The sequence below is a fragment of the Ascaphus truei genome, chromosome 4 (assembly GCF_040206685.1).
Source record: "Ascaphus truei isolate aAscTru1 chromosome 4, aAscTru1.hap1, whole genome shotgun sequence".
Classification (NCBI taxonomy): Eukaryota; Metazoa; Chordata; class Amphibia; order Anura; family Ascaphidae; genus Ascaphus; species Ascaphus truei.
In genome coordinates, this window is record NC_134486.1 from 99,953,318 (window position 1) to 99,969,241 (window position 15,924).

Consider the following 15,924-nt stretch of genomic DNA (forward strand, 5'->3'; position numbering starts at 1 on the left):
CTGGCCTGGTAAGACCCAGAACACCGGTTCATGTGTGGGGGTCTCGTGGTAGAGAATGTTTATACCTGTGGGTTTTACTATGCCCAACCTAATCTCCCCATCTCTTTTCCTGAGTCCTGCGGCGGTCTCTTCTGGAGAGAACTCACTTTCCTCCCACCAGTTGTCTATAGTGTCCCCGTCAATTAAGAGGAACCGGATCCTATTCATAGCTGGAGCATATCCTTGGAACATAGGGTCCCACCACGGCAGTACCTTCCCTACAGGTGAGGCACCTCATGACATGTCAGACCAAGAGTCAATCTTTGAGGATACCCCAGGTCTCAGATCTGAAAGAGGCTGTAGATTTCCCTCCAAATGATATCACACTAGCAGCTGATATCTCCCCATTAGAGCAGTCATCAAATTCTACCCATCTCTCCAGTCCTGAGATGGTTTAGGAATTCCTTTGCTCTTCTGGGCCCGGGTAACAGTCTTAGGCCCAAAAACGGATTGGGTAAGGTCAAGGGTAGCAGGGAGTAAGGCTTAAGGCTTTTCAATGTCTTGGGTCAAGTACATTTGTTTGGGTCTACCTCGACCTGCTACAGGCCGTACCATAGAAATGTCTGGGTCTGCAGGGACCCTGCAACCCGGCTCCTTACTTGGCCAAAATATCTCTGTACATCCTTTTCTGGCAATACGGTACTCACCGGAGCGGGTATGGGCAGTTCCTCGTCCGCCCCGTCGGTCGCCTCCAGGATGACGTTATCAGTTACCGCCACTCTCGCAGGATCCATGTACAGGTCCGGTTTCTGCACCGGAAGTGCGTCAACATACGGTCGCACCGGAATGGTATTGTGGCCCTCCACGTTGGAGAAGGTACAGCCGGTACCTCCTCGTCGGAAACCTCCGATGTAGTCTGGAGAAAGTAAGGAAAGTAATCCTCACCGCTCAGCTGGCTCACGTTGTCCTTCTGGTTCTGATGCCGGCACGCTGCAGTCATCTCGCTGGGAGCCGCCACGGGCGTGGCGCTCCTCTGCTGCTTGGTCCGCAATGCTTGCCGGGACGTCGCCTGGGCGGGACTCCGCTGCCGCTCAGCTTCGAAGATGGGTGGTTCCTCCATCGCTTTGGTGGGGTGATGCGCCGGCTGGCGCAACACCACGAGTCGCCGTCCGCTGCTGTCATCGTCAGATGATGGCAGGGACACCTCTGCAGGGGAAAGACACCGGAGTATCTCGCAGACACTGGCAGCTATTAATTGTTTAAAACCAGAGACAGAACATGAAACACAGACATAGCTCAGTGCACATCCAGCGAAACTTATACACGCTACAGTGCCTAAATATATATGTATAGATATCTATTAAATAAAATGGTCTTTTAGTTTAACATTTTGGCCAAATTGTTGTAAGCCCCTGAGTCACTACACGGCAGACCACATCTCAAGGGTCCCTAACACTAAAATAAATTCTTAATAACCTGTGCATTACCAGGAAGAATGATTTATAATAGATCTGTCAAAATGAGTTGCATAGTTCTAAGTCTGGTTGAAGCTTTTATTAAACATACAGAACACCTACAGTACAAGCTCATATTAAACCCCCAAAATACCCACAACATATATATAAGCATATAAGTTTCACAGAGGAGTGTTACTGAGCATGGCAATATATATATTTAAAGCCAGAGACATAACATAAAACACAGACAAAGCTCAGTGCACATCCAGAAAAACTTATATACGGTACAGTGCCTAAATATACATGTATAAATAACTAATAAATAAAATGGTCTTTTAGTTTAACATTTTGGCAAAATTGTTGTAAGCCCTTGAGCCAACTGCACGGCAGACCACGTTTCAAGGGTCCCTACACTAATATAAATTCTTAATAACCTGTGCATTGCCAGGAAGAATGATTTATAATAAATCTGTCAATATCAGTTGCAAAAGTTCTAAGTCTGATTGAAGCTTTTATTAACCTGTACATTACCAGGAAAAGTACTCTGTAATAGATTTGTCACAATCACACTGTAAGCAGGCAAGTTCCCCTGAGAGTGGGAGATGCCATGGAGTGAGCTTTAAACCATTTAAATGTGGGAGGGAGCTTGAATTAGGTAGGAGGTTGCCACCCTCCAATCAGCTAAGACTAGCTGAACAAGAATTATAAAACATACAGAACACCTACTGTACAAGCTCATATTAAACCCCCAAAATACCTACAACATATATATAAGCATATAAGTTTCACAGAGGAGTGCTACTGAGCATGTCAATATATATATATTTAAAACCAGAGACATAACATAAAACACAGACAACGCTCAGTGCAAATCCAGAAAAACTTATACACGGTACAGTGCCTAAATATACAGGTATAAATAACTAATAAATAAAATGGTCTTTTAGTTTAACATTAAACTGCAGGCTCCCGGGATGTGGAGACAATCCCTGCTGGAGAACTCACAATACTCCCCCGGATAGATTGCAGGCAGGAGTATATTTTATAAACAGCAGCTCCTTTATTGCAACAGCAACAGTCGGGATACACAGCATACAGTATAACAGCATACACTGGAACACTGCAAACAGCTTACTCTAGGCCTTCAGCCTCCAGAAGGTCCCTGGACTCCCACCCTTGGCCATGGGCACCAAGGGCGGTCCTTGCTCTTCACTGACTCCCTATTAGAGTCAGAGGTATGGTATTCACCCCTCACTCCCCGCGAGGAGGGGATAGTAGGTGCCAGAGCCCTGTACACCTCTGTTGGATACCAGTCTCTCTCAAGAGGGAGAGACAACTGTCTAAATTTGGTAGTGCCACCCCTTATGTACTGAGGGGGAAGGTCCAAGGTCTGAGCCCCTTGTTGGGCAGAACACAGGCCTTAGCCCACCTCCTCCCCTGTAACTCAAGGAAGCTGCTTACAGTGGGGAAAACCCTGGATTGGTTCTTTCACTGCCTGCACTGTTACCAGGGCTTGCTTGTCAGTGAAGCCAGATTTGTAGCCAAAACAGGCATGGCTACATATAGTTAAGTACTTATCTGTATCTCTTCTCATACTATAAGTGAGGGTCAACGTTCAATTCTGACATACATACACATACATATACATATATATACATATATATAGGGTTTGGGTTTTGATCTTACAGGGGTGTTGTAGATTTTAGCCATTAGCTACCTTTGGCTAGTAGGGCTAATAGCCAGTACTGCAGAGGGGGTTATGTTTGTGTTGGGGGGGAGGGGGTAGGAGTTGTGGGTTATTGTAGAGCATTTAGCAAATTAGTATATTAAGAGAAATTGCAATTCACATTGACAGTGCTTGGCAAATCACCTACGAACTCTGAGAAAGTTGCAAAAAAAAGTCAAATGTTGCCTGGTTTGCAACATTGTGCTTAACATTGTGCTCACCATGAGCAAACAAGATGCATAAATCATTGAAATAGAATGATTTTTAAACATTTTCAAACTCTAAGAAATGACATTTTAATGAAGGTCAAGTTACTTTGCACCAACTTTTGATAAGTCAACAACGTGGCTCAACATAACTCATGTGAAGTTAGTCTACTGTCTACACAGGCCCTCATAGCAAACAGTGCTCACGTGAGGCTAATGGGACAATCACAATCAGCTCATAAACAAAAGCATTTTGCATGTAATTTAACATAATTGATTGGTATCTGTTGACAGCCTCTGCCTGATAGATATCAAAAGCACTAACACACGGAACAGGAACTATTATTGTGGGCCATTTATAAGGACCTACCTCCTACTCTGATGACTGTAGACCTCACAGTTTTCTTCATGGCCGGTGGTGCATTTCCCATTAGGCCCGATAGGCTAGGGGCTAAGGCAGCAAAATTTGGGCCTGGCAGAATTTGGGGGAGGCATGCGCAATTGACGCTTGCCAGGTAAGTGCCTAAGGGCTTCAATTTATTTTAAATCCGCCACTGTTCATGGCACCATGGTAGATTACAAACTTGGACAATTATAGATATATTTGTACTTTATTTTAATTCATTCAATATTTAAATATGGATATGCCCCCATATACTGCTAAATATATATATATATGCCCTACATACTTTACCTGCCACTACATGTACTGTATGCCGCACCACCCCCACATGGGATTGAATTGGCAACTGTCACAGGAGATCATAACTTTTAACACCGAAACAAGTGGGATCACTATAACTAGACAGGAAACACAAGTTGAATATTAATAATTGTTTGTTCTTGTATAGCGCTGCGTAACACAGTCCCTGCCCTGTAGAGCTCACAATCTATGTTGTTGGTGCCTGAGGCACAGGGAGATAAAGTGACTTGCCCAAAGTCACAAGTAGCCAACACCAGGAATTCCCCTGCTTCAAACTCGGTGCCCGTCAGTGTCTTTACTCACTGAGCTGCTCCTTCTCAAACAAAAGTTTATTTTGGCAAGCCAGCAAACATACAAAATACACAATCACAATGAAACACTCATCAACTGGGGGCCTGTGGGTCAAGAACCTAGCCTCAACTAGGTGCAAGGGCCTGCTAGCATTGTCAAAAAAAACCCAGCCATGTCTCTGATTGACTCCAAACTTCATCTGGTTGTCTGTTCGGCCGCGCTCCTGAAATAGCCCTCAGTCTGCTATACTTTTCAAGGAGCAGAGGCCAACAAATCAGAGCCCGGATAGTGACGGTGCAGCCAATAGGAGGACGAGGGATTGCCCGAGCGCAAAGGGGGCCGGCTTAACAACACTAGACCGCTCCTCGGGGAGGGAGCAGCTAGAGAGTGGGAAATTCGAACTGGCCAATGAGAATAGTGCCTACGGAGACCCAGCAACAGTTGCCCTAGCCAGCCCGAAACCCCTTCAGCATCTACGGAGAACAAAGGCTCTGCACTGCTGGGAACCAGTTCCCCAGACCTGAATCACTGCCCTTCCCCACTCACCATTTGTCCAGGTACTCAAGCCACCCCAGGCTCTGTCACCAACCGGCATTTCTCTGTAAGCAGCCCAGCTAAGTGAATTATTGGGTCTGCATGCAGAGAAATGCTGGCAACACAAAAGACAATGCTGGCTGCCTACTAACTGTATGGGGAACATACTGACACAGGGAATAAAATTGCTTTTTACATATACAATCCCCGTTCCTCAATACACACAGTTTCCCGTTCCAGGTATCACACAGTGATATACTGTAGCTCTCATCTGGAAGAGGTTACACCAAACATATAACATTCAAGCCAAAATGAGCCTCTCAGAGGCGGCCATTACACACAGTTTTGGGACAGTCATCCGGGCTTCACCTTTATTATGTGAAGCTGGCTACCCCTACTGGGACAGACACTATTCTTTATGCATTGTTTTTATTGTTATTTTCGTGTAGTATGGCTACCTGTGTTGCCTAACAACAGCGCCCTAATTTGTTTGAGGGAATATATATACAACTGGAGACATTACTATAATGGAAGTAATCCTGTTCCTCTGAAAATATATGTATGTACGTGCATACACACACATAAATACATCATATTAAGTATGATCAGTGTGCTCATTTGCTTGTTTAAGTATGTGCTACTGTACCTTATTGGCACTGAAATCCAAGATTTTTAAATTGAAATGTTCCACTTGTAAAACTGGCATTTAAATATATGAAGCTACCTCTTCTGTTCTAGGAAAGCAGTGGGGGAGGGGAAGGGGGTGAGGGAGGGGTGAGTAGACTGATGATATTGCAAGCAGCAGGTGAGCGTGTCTGAAAATGGCTCATGCTGAGATGCTCACATTACTGAAAACAAATTAAAATCAATGTTCATAAATTAAATGTATATATACAGGAGCAAGCAAAGTGAATAACCATTTTTTGACTAAGGAAAAATGTATTGTATCAGGAAACAATAAGTAGCAAAGCTGCAGACCAATAGCATATAACAAAAGATACTTGCAATGACCGGTGCTCCTAGTTTAGGGAAATCTGCCTCAGAATCCTATGTTACAGGTAATAAGTGATGATCCAGGGCACAAACGGATTTCCAAAAATGTAATATATCATAACAGCACAAAAGTACGGCGTTTCGTCCTTCTAAGATGACTTTCTTTGCCAGTCACTTAAAAAAGTCCTCTTAGAAGGACGAAACGTCGTACTTTTGTGCTGTTATGTTATATTACATTTTTGGGAGAGGGAGAGGGACAGGGAGAGGCTCAGTGAGTAAAGACACTGACTGGCACTGAGTTGAAAGCAGGGGAGCCTGGTTCAATTCCCAGTGTTGGCTCCTTGTGACCTTGGGCAAGTCACCTTATCTCCCTGTGCCTCAGGCACCAAAAACATACATTGTAAGCTCCACGGGGCAGGGACTGTGTCTGCAAAATGTCTCTGTAATGCCCTACGTAAAACTAGCAGCACTATACAAGAACATGTTAATATTATTATTATTATTACTTGTATCAGAAAACAGCATTACAAATTGTTTGAGAAAACAGAAGGTGATTGATTATTAAATGCTGAGATAGTTCAGTTTTCGATGACCAACTTTTATAAAAATATTATGATTGAATAATTTTCTTTTTTCTTTTCAGTCATGTGGTCCAAAAACAGCAAGAACAAAGGTCAACAATTTCAACATTTACTGATCTCAGAAAACTTCCAGTACTAATACGTAAATATATATGAATATAGAAAGTATAGGTGCGCAATAAATCAAAATATGTAATTAAATAAAGCTTCCTAAATGCAGACTCAAAATTCCTAACCTGACACTAAGCTTAATATATATATAAGCAGACAAAATTGAATAAAGGGCGCAAATCAGCAGACCACTAAATAATAAATAGCATAAACAGTGTAACAGAAGGTGTCCAAGATGGTAACAAAGTCCCAACTCCTTGTAATCCTAAAGACATTGAAGAAAATGCCACAATAGTGAAGTACTAAAAGGCAATTTTATACACAGGTAGAAAATTGGCTACTTACAATGTAGCAGATAAAATCAGGCAGCGTGGATGCATGTCACCGCACAAACAATCAGAAGGTAAATCAACGTCTCCCTCTCGGCTTGGAATCACCCGTCAGCAAGGCTGCAGCTCCTGCAGTGGAATCGTACATTCGTCTGCTGCTTTGTTACACCAGCAGTGGAATCCCGCGATCGTTATTCCAGATCTCGTTGTCGTGACATCAGACGCCAGTATAGGAATCGGTCCACTGATAGACCATGTGATGCCACCTCTGTGGATAAGGGCAAAAGAAGACCATGGGGTCTCTGGCGAGGAATCTTGTTGCGTGCACATACCGGACAGGCCCGGGTAAACTCAAGAATAGATTTGGCCATATTGGGCAACCAAAAGGTACGACGGATGAGGTCCAAAGTCTTCTAGTAGCCTGGGTGTCCTGCCGAACGGGAAGCATGTCCCCATTCCAGAATCTCCGGAATAAACTTGGCCTCCACGTATAAGGTATCCTTCGGGATCTCAAGATCGCTAGGAAGGTGGCTTTGAGATTTGATGATCCTCTCAAGATTTTTGAATGTAGCGACCGCGAGGATCTTTTGTTTGGGAAGGATAGACGCTGTAGTTTTCTCTGGTCTCTCACCAGAAGAATATTGTCTAGAGAGAGCATCCGCCTTGACGTTTTTAGTGCCGGGAATGTAAGACAAAATAAAATTAAACCTGGAGAAAAATAACGACCAGCGGGCTTGGCGGGGGCCTAAGCGACGGGCATTCTCAATGTATAAAAGATTTTTGTGGTCCGTGAGAATAGTGATCGGCTCTTTTGACCCGTCCAACAGATGTCTCCATTTCTGAAGGGCCAACTTGACGGCCAAAAGTTCTTTATTGCCCACATCATAGTTCCTCTCAGCTGGGGAAAACTTCTTCGAGAAAAAACCGCAAGGGTGAAGTTTATCCTGGGGAGAAAACTTTTGGGATAGGACAGCACGGGCCCCGCAGTCTGAAGCGTCTACCTCTAGGGTGAAAGAAAAATAGGTGTCCGGGTGTCGAAGGATGGGAGCTGAGACAAAAGCTTGTTTTAGTGTTTCAAAAGCTATGACTGCCTCAGGAGACCAAGACGAAGGATCAGCTCCTTTTTGGGTCAGTGCTGTGATCGGGGCGATCATTGTGGAGAAGTTACGAATAAACTTCCGGTAATAATTGGAAAAGCCTAGGAACCGCTGAATAGACTTGAGGGAGTTAGGTTGCGGCCAATCAATTACGGCTTTACGTTTCTCAGGATCCATGACCAATCCCGTGTTGGAAATAATATATCCCAGAAAAGAGGTGGTAGACTGGTGAAAGAGACATTTCTCCATCTTGGCAAACAAACGGTTCACTCGGAGACGGGAGAGTACAAACTTGGTATGGATGATATGGTCCTGTAGATTCTTGGAAAAGATAAGGATGTCATCCAAATAAACAATTACAAACTGATTAAGGACATCCCGAAAGACGTCGTTGAGAAAGTCCTGAAAAAACGCTGGAGCGTTGCATAATCCGAAAGGCATCACGAGATACTCGTAGTGGCCGCTACAGGTGTTGAAGGCAGTCTTCCATTCGTCGCCCTCCCGGATGCGAATAAGATTATATGCCCCGCGAAAGTCAAGCTTGGAGAACACGAAAGCACCTTGAAGTCTGTCGAATAATTCAGAAATGAGAGGAAGTAGGTAACGGTTCTTCACTGTGATGCGGTTAAGTCCCCGGTAATCAATACACGGTCTGAGAGTACCGTCCTTTTTCTTGACGAAGAAGAATCCAGCTCCTGCGGGTGAATTGGAGTGCCGAATGAAGCCCCGTTTAAGGTTCTCATGGATATATTCGTCCATGGCTTCCGTCTCAGGAAGAGAGAGGGGGTAGGATTTGGATTTGGGCAAAGTGTATCCAGGTACCAAGTCTATAGGACAATCGTAAGATCTGTGAGGAGGTAGTAGTTCGGATTGGGTTTTGCAGAAGACATCCAGAAAAGCAGCATACGGAGTGGGCAATCCTCCCCTAGGGTTGGATGCATTGGCCAGCAGTCGAGGCGGAAGTACGGCTGGTGGAAACGGCTCCTCCGACCTCGAACTCCAAGCAATAGGATCTTGGGATGTCCAGTTGATGAGAGGATTGTGCTTCTGTAACCAGGGTAAGCCGAGAGTGACAGGAGTTCCGGGGGCATGGATTACATCAAAGGCCAAGGTCTCCTTGTGTGAATGAGAGGAAAGGGTGATGGGGCGGGTCTCCAAGGAAATATATGCCGGGGTGAGCGGATGCTCGTCAATCCCGACCAAGGCAACGGGAGACTCCTTCCTAACGAGTGGAATCTGGTTCTTTTCAGAGAAGGCTTGGTCCATGAAATTTCCTCCCGCGCCGGAATCGATAAATGCCGCAGTGGAGGTACGGAAGGTAGGACCCGAGAGAGAGATGGGAATGGTTAATTTCTTGGGAAGTTCATTCCTGGAAAGGGGACAAGGAGATTTAGCACCCAGGGAGAGCCCCTTCATACTCACTGGGTTTGGTTGTTTCCCGAGCGTAGTGGACATTCACGGATCAGATGCTCGGAGGATCCGCAGTAATAACATAATCCACCGACTTGGCGAGCTGCTGTATTGGTGTCTGGGAACGCTGGACTCCAAGTGCATCGGCTCCGGAGCCTCCAAAGCGGGTAGCGGGGAGACGGCAGGTCCTGTGGTAGAAGAGAATCTCGGAAAAGGAGCACAGAAGGGTTTAAATCGAGGAAGCTGGCATTGGAGGCGGCATACCTGCAGGCGCTGATCCACTCGATTGGCCTGGGAGATGAGTTCCTCCAGAAGCCCTGGCCTGGGTTGTGAGGCGAGCTCATCCTTGACGGAATCTGTTAAGCCTCGCCAGAAGACTGAGACTAAAGCCTCCTGGCCCCATCGTGTCTCAGCTGCTATGGTCCTGAACTCCAAGGCGTACTGGGCCACGGAACGACATCCCTGGGAAAGTTCAAGCAAAGAGTCAGAGGCAGTATCTTGGCGTGCGGGGGTATCGAAGACCTGTCGAAAGTCTCGTCTAAAGGCTGCATAATCACGGGTGATATCGGGACGGAGTTCCCAAATTGGGGAGGCCCATGCCAGTGCTTTCCCTGTAAGCAGGCTGTACACATGTGCCACTTTCTTGCGACCAGTGGAGTACTGCTGTGGAGCCATCTCAAACTGGATCTCGCACTGATCGAGAAAACCGCGACAGGCGTGTGGATCCCCTGCATACAGTTTAGGTGCCGGGATCTTCGGGCCGGAAGTCGCGGCAGTACCCGGTTCTGGCGACAGTGGCGGTGCGGTCCCAGGTGGTGCCTGAAAAGAAACGTCCTGTACCTGTTGAGTGAGGAGAGCCATTTGGTCAGTTAGGGTCTGGACTTGTTGATACATGGCGTCATCATGGAGGCCATGTCAGTCTGGTCTGCGTCTTGAGGGCTCGACATAATGTTACGCCAGTGCTGCCCGCAGACCAGACTCGTCTCTTATACTGAGGTGGGGACGTATAAGTGCACGCACCAGCAGCAGAAGGAGTCTGTCCGGAGTGTGGTGTTTTGGCGTTGCCAGACCAGGAGTGAACAGGTGTAGCAATACTTGCCGGTACCGGTACTGAAGGAGCGTAGTGGTTGCCGTTAGCCAAAGGTCGGGGAGAGAGAGATCCGAAAGGTCGAGGTCCAAGCTGAGGTTGAGGGATGGAAGAAGCTGCAGGGTCAAGAGGGAGCCGGGATCCAGAGACAGGTAAGCACGTCCGCCAAGCCGGGTCATAACCTGAATGCACGAAGACAAAGGGAGAGCCAGAATAGACGTCTGTAGCAGAGACTATGTTGAGCGATGTGAGAGAGGCAGAACAGGCATTAAGTACTGTGGCTGACCAATGGTTAACGGAGGCAGGCCTGGAGGAGCCCTAGGAGCAGTCCAGGATTGGTTTCCATAATACGCTGCCAGGTGATAAGGTTTAGGGTTAACTAGTAACCAGCGTGTGGGAGGGAGGTGTGGCTTCACTGTAAGAGCAGTGAATAAATTAGCTGGTGCTGGAATGTGTTCCGTAACAGCAGGGGATGGGCGCGCAGAAGCAACGGCAGGCAGCCGAGCACCAGCCCCGTGCGGGGCAGCAGCAGCCCGACGGGAAAGTCCCCTCAGCAGGGAGGCCGGGCGAGGAGGGAGCCGCACAGCCACGGGAGCGGACAGAGGTGAGGGAAGGTCACGCTGCGACCGACGTGACCCCCGAGTCCTCACAGTTTCGTTCCTAGCGTGCAAACTTCGATTGCACCTGACGATTCCACTGCTGGAGTAACAACCCGGCAGACCAACGTGGGATTCCACTGCAGGAGCAGCAGCCTTGCTGACGGATGATTCCAAGCCAAGAGCAAGACCTTGATTTACCTTCTGATTGTTTGTGCGGTGACATACATCCACACTGCCTGATTTTATCTGCTACATTGTAAGTAGCCAATTTTCTACCTGCATATAAAATTGCCTTTTAGTACTTCACTATTGTGGCTTTTTATTCATTCTCTTCAGGAGTTGGGACTTTGTTACCATCTTGAACACCTTCCATTTCACTGTTTATGCTATTTATTATTTTCTGATCTGCTGATTTGCATCCTTTATTCAATTTTGTCTGGTATATATATTTATTCTCATTAACATAACATCAGGACTCATTTTTAAAACAATCTTATTAAGGCAGGCATCAACTGCATTCAGTGATCTAACAACAACAAATACATATATATAAATATATATATATATATATATATATATATATACAGCTAAACCCCGTTATAACGCGGGTCTCGGGGTCCACCCCGAGACCACCGCGTTACTAACGGGGTCGCGAGAAAAAAAAATGGCCGCCGCGCTTTAGCGCATATTCATCCCGCGGGACAGGAGATGGGAGCGGGCATGTCCCTCCGCTCCCCGCTTCCCCCTGTCACCGCGGGACAGGCCGCGGGGCAGGAGATGGGAGCGGGGATGTCTCTCCTGTCCCCGCTTCCCCCTGTCACCTCGGGACAGGCCGCGGGGCAGGAGATGGGAGCGGGGATGTCCCTCCTGTCCCCGCTTCCCCCTGTCACCTCGGGACAGGCCGCGGGGCAGGAGATGGGAGCGGGGATGTCTCTCCTGTCCCCGCTTCCCCCTGTCACCTCGGGACAGGCCGCGGGGCAGGAGATGGGAGCGGGGATGTCCCTCCTGTCCCCGCTTCCCCCTGTCACCTCGGGACAGGCCGCGGGGCAGGAGATGGGAGCGGGGATGTCTCTCCTGTCCCCGCTTCCCCCTGTCACCTCGGGACAGGCCGCGGGGCAGGAGATGGGAGTGGGGATGTCCCCTCAGGTCGCCGCTTACCTCAGAACCATGCTGCCTGCATGGAGGTTGTAGCGGGGGGTTTCTTCTCCCCACCGCTGTCCCCGGTGCTCCCGCTGCCTGCGCGGGAGGAGGGGGGGGAGCGGGTGGTGGTGCTGGTCGCGGCCCGTCTGTGTAGAGTGAGAGAGTGTGTGTGTATGTATATATGGGAGAGAAAGTGTGTGTGTGTATATGGGTGTGTGAGTGTGGGTAAGTGTCTGAGTGTGTGTGTAAGTGTGTGTGAGTGTGTGTGAGTGTCTGTGAGTGTGTAAGTGTGTGTGAGTGTGTGTGAGTGTGTGTGAGTGTGTGTGAGTGTCTGTGAGTGTCTGTGAGTGTCTGTGAGTGTCTGTGAGTGTCTGTGAGTGTCTGTGAGTGTCTGTGAGTGTGTAAGTGTGTGTGAGTGTGTGTGAGTGTGTGTCTGTGAGTGTCTAAGTGTGTGTAAGTGTGTGTGAGTGTGTGTGAGTGTCTAAGTGTGTGTAAGTGTGTGTGTGTGTGTGTGAGTGTGTGTGAGTGTCTGTAAGTGTGCGTAAGTGTGCGTGAGTGTGCGTAAGTGTGTGTGAGTGTGCGTGAGTGTGGTCAGTGTGTGTGCAGTGTGTCAGTGTGAGCAATGAGCAGTGTGTGTGCAGTGTGCAGTGTGTGTGCAGTGTGGCAGTGAGCAATGAGCAGTGTGTGTGTGCAGTGTGTCAGTGTGAGCAATGAGCAGTGTGTGTGCAGTGTGCAGTGTGTGTGCAGTGTGGCAGTGTGAGCAATGAGCAGTGTGTGTGCAGTGAGTGTGTGCAGTGTGCAGTGTGTGTGCAGTGTGGCAGTGAGCAATGAGCAGTGTGTGTGCAGTGAGTGTGTGCAGTGTGTCAGTGTGAGCAATGAGCAGTGTGTGTGCAGTGTGCAGTGTGTGTGCAGTGTGGCAGTGTGAGCAATGAGCAGTGTGTGTGCAGTGAGTGTGTGCAGTGTGCAAAAAAAAAAATGTAAAAAAAATTTTTTTAAAAAAATTTTTTTTTTTTTTTTTTTTTTTTTAAAAAAAAACGGGAGCCACGGGAAAACCGCGTTATAACCGAATCGCGGTATAACGAGGCGCGTTATAACGGGGTTTAGCTGTATATATATATATATATATATATATACTTAGTTAAGTTATGGTGAGTAAAAAAAGTGACAAAAATCCTCCACAGCAAAGCATATATCAAATGGAAATATACTGTATGCTCATTTGCATGTCTTAACCAGGTCTGCAACCCCGCCTTTCACCATTATCACCTAGCACACAGCACTTCCACTGCAGCAAGGGATTCTGGGGAATGACATGGTGAAAAGCGAAGTTGCAGACCTGCCAAAGACATGCAAATGAGCATACAGTATATTTTTATTTGCTATATATAAATATATATATATATATATATATATATATATATATATATATATATATATATAGAGGTATCAGTACCGTGTTAGCCGAGCTTCAATAATCAAAAAATAAATACAGTAGATGATACCGTTCTGTGACTAACTAAATGCTTATATGAGTATTGCCGACATGAGGAAGAGAGGAGAACTCTCAAAAGCTTGTCCTATGACATAAATTGTTAGTCCAAATAAAAATGGTATCACGTAATACTGAAGAACTCATTTATTCTGCACTATCGCAACTGTACTAACACGGCTATTTCCGTTATACAGTATATATATATAACGGAAATAACCGTGTTAGACCAGCTGGGTGGGAGGTTGGAAAGCCAGGCGGGAGGTCGGAAAGCCCGGTGGGAGCTTGAGCGGGAGGTCGGGAAGCCAGGCGGGAGGTCGGGTGGGAGGTCAGAAGGTTGGGTGAGAAGTCAGGAAGCAGGGCAGGAGATCGGGAAGCAAGGCGAGAGGTCAGGAGTTCAGGCGGGAGGTCAGGAAACCAGTCGAGAGGTCAGGCGGGAGGTCGGGTGGGAGGTCGGGAAGCCGAGCGGGAGGTCGGGAAGCTGGTAGGGAGGGCGGGCCAGCACCAGGCTCCAATGACTTCAGCTCCCGACCTTCACAGTGTCTCGAGCTCCCCAGCGTCATCAGAAGCTGCCTCCTCAGCTCCTTGACGCCACGTGACGTCATGATGTCATGAGCGTCATGTTGGCATGGCAACGCGTTATCAAATGACGCCGCGTGGCCATTGCAGTTGGAGAAGGAGGAAAATAATGCCCAAAGAAGTTACAACACACCGCCGAAGCACCCCGCCACAACACCTCGTCAGCGGCTAAAATGCGGTTGCCCCGGGCGGCTGCATTTGTCAAAGACAGTATATATATATATGTAACGGTGTTTTCTCCCCCAATCTCATATTGGCCCTTTACGTGAGGAAACTGCCCCGTGTTACATGTACTATAGTGTGGTGCACCTGCTGGCTTACAGGACTCCTGAGTCTCCCGCTTGATGGTATAGGGAAATACATCAGGACTGGCTCGTGAGGTAATGCTGAGAACTACTCACTTCTGGTACAGCGCCTCCATCTCTCCCAGGTCCCCACGACAGCAGGGAGGAGTCTGTGGAAGAGAACCTCTGGGTGAAGCTTCTCACTGAATGACTCCACTCTCAGGCAAGAAGGTTCTTTCAAATTGGACATTCTTTATTGGCATCTTGACTGGCAGACTGCCCATCATTGAGGCCGGTCTCTAGCCGCACATCATAAAGGTTACCAACCTCAAGGAAGTCCCTGAACACCACTCCTATTCAGGGCCCTAGAAGCTATCCTTGCTCTTCCCTTACTCTCTAATAGAGTAAGGGGAATAGTCTGCCCACCTCTCCCCTAAGGGAGGGCCACAATCCTTGCCAGAGCCCTGGCACTGTGTTGAATCAGACAGTCTCATTCAAGTGGGATGAGACTCACACACTGCAACTCAACACCAAATTCAGGAAGTGATGCGTACTATATAGCTCCAGTAGGCTCCACCCCTGTGTCACTGTAAGTGGACACAGAGCATGATGTCACTTCCTTCACTACACAATACACATCACAGGGGATGAGAGCAAACCTCATGATTACTCATGGCAAACCTGCCCTTTTAACAGGAATTATTGCACAGGAGGCGAGAGGCACATAACCCCAAAATTACACAGAGCTACATATATATATTATATATATTTATTTATACAGGGCTTGACAAATCACCCAAAAATCTAATCGCCACTTAGCCCCGCCCTAAGCCCCACGCATTAATAATCACAATTCTGTATATATGTCAAATAGAAGCTTTTCAGCTAAGTTCTCAAAATTTGTTTTTAGAGGTTTTTAATACCTTTTAATATGGTCTTTTAAACTTTTTAAAATAGTTTTAAACAATTCTTAAAACACTATCCAATTAGAATACTCTTAAGATAAATATATCCTTTATAAATCATTAATGGTCTTATCTAATATTACTATCCCTTATTTTATAAAAGACAGATAGTTTGTGCATTTATTATGTGATTAAATTCTACGTTTCAGTTGAGGGCTTTTATATTTGTTTGAAGAAATTCTCACTTTCCATTAAATTAGGAGAACATCCCAAAAAGTCTATTGCACAATGGGATATTATTTTTATTTTCATTCTCATTTATACTTAAGTTGCACATTTATATTCTGTTTGCACATCTAAGATGAGAAGTCTTTAATAAGCCATAAGCTTAATGTCTTTGCATTATAATCAGAAAGGTCCCACT